This window comes from Schistocerca americana, unplaced genomic scaffold, assembly GCF_021461395.2.
Source record: "Schistocerca americana isolate TAMUIC-IGC-003095 unplaced genomic scaffold, iqSchAmer2.1 HiC_scaffold_47, whole genome shotgun sequence".
NCBI lineage: Eukaryota > Metazoa > Arthropoda > Insecta > Orthoptera > Acrididae > Schistocerca > Schistocerca americana.
The window spans coordinates 1,782,501-1,787,500 of NW_025726203.1; the positions used below are offsets into that span (position 1 = coordinate 1,782,501).

The following is a 5,000-nucleotide window of genomic DNA, read 5'->3' on the forward strand; positions in this document are numbered from 1 at the left end:
ACAATTTCACGACCCGTCTTGAAACACGGACCAAGGAGTCTAACATGTGCGCGAGTCATTGGGCTGTACGAAACCTAAAGGCGTAATGAAAGTGAAGGTCTCGCCTTGCGCGGGCCGAGGGAGGATGGGGCTTCCCCGCCCTTCACGGGGCGGCGGCCTCCGCACTCCCGGGGCGTCTCGTCCTCATTGCGAGGTGAGGCGCACCTAGAGCGTACACGTTGGGACCCGAAAGATGGTGAACTATGCCTGGCCAGGACGAAGTCAGGGGAAACCCTGATGGAGGTCCGTAGCGATTCTGACGTGCAAATCGATCGTCGGAGCTGGGTATAGGGGCGAAAGACTAATCGAACCATCTAGTAGCTGGTTCCCTCCGAAGTTTCCCTCAGGATAGCTGGTGCTCGTACGAGTCTCATCCGGTAAAGCGAATGATTAGAGGCCTTGGGGCCGAAACGACCTCAACCTATTCTCAAACTTTAAATGGGTGAGATCTCCGGCTTGCTTGATATGCTGAAGCCGCGAGCAAACGACTCGGATCGGAGTGCCAAGTGGGCCACTTTTGGTAAGCAGAACTGGCGCTGTGGGATGAACCAAACGCCGAGTTAAGGCGCCCGAATCGACGCTCATGGGAAACCATGAAAGGCGTTGGTTGCTTAAGACAGCAGGACGGTGGCCATGGAAGTCGGAATCCGCTAAGGAGTGTGTAACAACTCACCTGCCGAAGCAACTAGCCCTGAAAATGGATGGCGCTGAAGCGTCGTGCCTATACTCGGCCGTCAGTCTGGCAGTCATGGCCGGTCCTTGCGGCCGGCCGCGAAGCCCTGACGAGTAGGAGGGTCGCGGCGGTGGGCGCAGAAGGGTCTGGGCGTGAGCCTGCCTGGAGCCGCCGTCGGTGCAGATCTTGGTGGTAGTAGCAAATACTCCAGCGAGGCCCTGGAGGGCTGACGCGGAGAAGGGTTTCGTGTGAACAGCCGTTGCACACGAGTCAGTCGATCCTAAGCCCTAGGAGAAATCCGATGTTGATGGGGGCCGTCATAGCATGATGCACTTTGTGCTGGCCCCCGTTGGGCGAAAGGGAATCCGGTTCCTATTCCGGAACCCGGCAGCGGAACCGATACAAGTCGGGCCCCTCTTTTAGAGATGCTCGTCGGGGTAACCCAAAAGGACCCGGAGACGCCGTCGGGAGATCGGGGAAGAGTTTTCTTTTCTGCATGAGCGTTCGAGTTCCCTGGAATCCTCTAGCAGGGAGATAGGGTTTGGAACGCGAAGAGCACCGCAGTTGCGGCGGTGTCCCGATCTTCCCCTCGGACCTTGAAAATCCGGGAGAGGGCCACGTGGAGGTGTCGCGCCGGTTCGTACCCATATCCGCAGCAGGTCTCCAAGGTGAAGAGCCTCTAGTCGATAGAATAATGTAGGTAAGGGAAGTCGGCAAATTGGATCCGTAACTTCGGGATAAGGATTGGCTCTGAGGATCGGGGCGTGTCGGGCTTGGTCGGGAAGTGGGTCAGCGCTAACGTGCCGGGCCTGGGCGAGGTGAGTGCCGTAGGGGTGCCGGTAAGTGCGGGCGTTTAGCGCGGGCGTGGTCTGCTCTCGCCGTTGGTTGGCCTCGTGCTGGCCGGCGGTGCAGGATGCGCGCGCCTGCGCGGCGTTCGCGCCCCGGTGCTTCAACCTGCGTGCAGGATCCGAGCTCGGTCCCGTGCCTTGGCCTCCCACGGATCTTCCTTGCTGCGAGGCCGCGTCCGCCTTAGCGTGCTCCTCCGGGGGCGCGCGGGTGCGCGGATTCTCTTCGGCCGCCATTCAACGATCAACTCAGAACTGGCACGGACTGGGGGAATCCGACTGTCTAATTAAAACAAAGCATTGCGATGGCCCTAGCGGGTGTTGACGCAATGTGATTTCTGCCCAGTGCTCTGAATGTCAACGTGAAGAAATTCAAGCAAGCGCGGGTAAACGGCGGGAGTAACTATGACTCTCTTAAGTTAACTATGACTCTCTTAAGGTGGCCAAGTGGCGGCGGTGTGGCTGCATCCGGACTTGGCTTTTCGAAGTGCGGTCTTGATGTAGTCGTGCTGCTGCTGCGAGGTGCCTTCCTTGGGTTATAGTTACAGGGAGAGTGATGCGCAATACATGGGCCTAGCCCTCTTAGCCTCTCCTCTCCTGCGGTCTTCTCCCCTTCTCGTGGGCCCGCTGATTTTTGCAGAGTGGAAGACCGCACCAGGGGCTTGGGGGGGTTACCAGCCCCCCCTCGCATTATCCCTTTATAGTTGGGGGCAGCCGACAAGAAACAAGAGATGGTGGCCCCTCCGCTGAAGGTGCCACCCCAGCTACCCCAGCACCTATCCGGCCAACCGGCCGTAACGAAAATGCGATAGTTTGTGTAGCTCCCTTTGCTTGCAGTGAGTGCCACCGCACTTTTACCACGAAGAACGGTCTCGGGGTCCATCGCCGCCGCCAACACCCTGCGGCCGCCAACGCTGAGATCGTGACGGAGAGGCATCGCGCGAGGTGGACGGAGGAAGAAGTCCTGTCGCTCGCCAAGGCAGAGGCCGAACTGTTCCTGGAGAGGGACGCCCGGTTCTTCTTTGTAAATCAAGAACTTACCAGGATGTTCCCCGACCGAACGCTTGAGGCAATCAAGTGCCGACGGCGGCAAGCTGCCCACAAGCAGCTTGTCCGCCAATTCATGGAGGCACTTGAGATCGGTCGGGGTGAAGATCCGGCGTCCCGCCGTGGAGCAGCGAGCTCGCTGCCTGACGCGGGCGAGGCCGCTGCGCCGCCCGTCGACGCAGCCGAGGACTTCGCGGCCGACACCACCGGGCCGCCGCCGGAGGGGCCGACTGACGCCGCCATCTGGGAGCATCTGGCGGGGCTACCTGCTTCCGCCCAGCGTTTCTCTGCCCTGGATCGAGTCATTGGTCTGGGGCGGGGCACGCCGCCCGATGTCATCCTGGGCATGCTCCCGGATGCCCTTGCGTCGGTCGGGTCCAGGGGGGAGAGGTCGATCACCAGGACACAGCGGCCGCGCCAACCATCCAAGCGGCCGCCTGCCGCCCCGCCGCTGCAGAAGCGCAAGCGGCGCCGCTGGGAATACGCGCGGACACAGGACGCCTTCCGTAGGTCGCGTGCGCGTTGCGTGCGCGGCTTGCTGGACGGCACCCTGCTGCAGCCGCCACCCGACATCCCCGGTCTGCTGGACTTCTGGGCGGACCTCTTCACGAAGAAGCCGATCTCCACCGCCGGCTTCATCCGTGACCGCCTTCTCCCGCACTCGGAGCCTGTCGCTCCTGAGTGCCTATGGGGGCCGGTCACACGTGAGGAGGTCGCTGCTGCCTTGCCGCCCAGGGGATCGGCAGCCGGGCCGGACGGCCTGACTCCAGCGGAGCTGCGGCGCCTGCCGCATGAAGTCCTGGTGAAACTCTTGAACCTCTTCCTCCTGGCCCGCGCCCTCCCCGAGCGTCTGCTTCGCGCCCGGACGTCACTTCTCCCCAAAACGGCTGCACCAACATCCCCCGCTGACTTTCGCCCCATTACGGTCTGCTCGGTGTTGGCGCGGACCTTTCACAAGGTTCTCGCGTCACGCCTGATGCGTGCATGTGCTGTGGACGAACGTCAGCGGGCATTCATCCCCCGGGATGGGATGTTGGAAAACACCTTCATCTTGGACACTGCTCTCACCGACGCAGTCCGCTCCTGTCGCTCTGTTTTTGTGGCATCGATCGACGTCTCTAAAGCGTTCGATTCGGTGGACCATGCCGCCCTCCGCCCCGTGCTGAGGGCTCATGGCCTGCCGGATTGCTTTATTGAGTACGTCGAAAGGTGTTACGAGGGTAGCACGACGGTGATAGCGGGCGGCGCCGACGTGGGCGTGCCCCTGCAGCCGGCTAGGGGTGTGCGTCAGGGTGACCCCCTCTCCCCCCTCCTTTTCAATTTTGCGGTGGACTATGTTTTGAGTCAACTTCCCTCCCACATCGGAGCTCGGATCCTTGGTCGCAGAGTTAACGCTGCGGCCTTCGCAGATGACGTCCTGCTTTTTGCATCGACCGCGAGGGGATTGCAGTCCCTCATCGACGCAGCCGTCGCAGCCCTCGCCCATCTGGGGCTGCAGATCAACGCCCGGAAGTGTTTCACCCTCGCCTTAGTCGCGTCTGGGCGCGACAAGAAGGTGAAGGTCGACGCCGACGTTACCTTCAAAGCGGGCAACGCCACCGTGCCCGCCCTACGTGTGGGTGAAACCTTCCGGTACCTGGGACTGCAATTCTCCACCGCTGGTCGCTGCGTTTTCAACCCACGACGCCACCTGGTGGAGCAGCTGGACGTCATCTCCCGAGCTCCGCTCAAGCCGCAACAGCGCCTCCACGCCCTCACCACCGTACTTCTGCCTGGCCTGTACCATGGGCTGGCCCTCAGCCGCACCCGAGTGGGTGCGTTGAAAGCGGCAGATGTGACCATCCGTGCCGCCGTCAGGAGATGGTTCCGCCTTCCGGCGGACACTCCCCTGGGCTACTTCCACGCTCCTGTAGCCCAGGGTGGCCTCGGCATCCCATCATGCCGATGGATGGGGCCAACACTTCGCCGGTCCCGTCTCCTGGCGCTGAAGAGGATTGGGCCAGCCGCCGACGGTGCAGGCCGGGACGAGGTGCAGCGTGAGATTGAGGCGCTGGAGCGGCATCTTATGTGGGAGGGCCACCTCCTCAAATCGTCGACGCAGGTTGGAGAGATGTGGGCCGCGCGCCTGCACGTTGCCTTTGACGGTGCGGCGCTGTCATCTTCCGCCGCCGTCAAGGGGCAACACCAGTGGGTCGCTGACACCAGTCGCCTGCTATCTGGGCGTAACTTCATCGACGCTCTCCGCGCCCGCATCAACGCCTTCCCCACGAAGGCACGGCGCAGTCGCGGGCGGGAGGCGGACACCAGATGCCGCGCGGGCTGCCAGGCCGTAGAGACCGCCAACCACGTGTTACAGGCTTGCTTCAGGACGCACGGGTCCCGGGTTAAGCGGCATG

General features: G+C 62.3%; 1 pseudogene; it reads left to right on the forward strand.

Annotated features, from left to right (window-relative positions):
- LOC124583770 overlaps positions 1-5,000 on the forward strand; it is a 7,975-nt pseudogene that overhangs the window by 908 nt on the left and 2,067 nt on the right.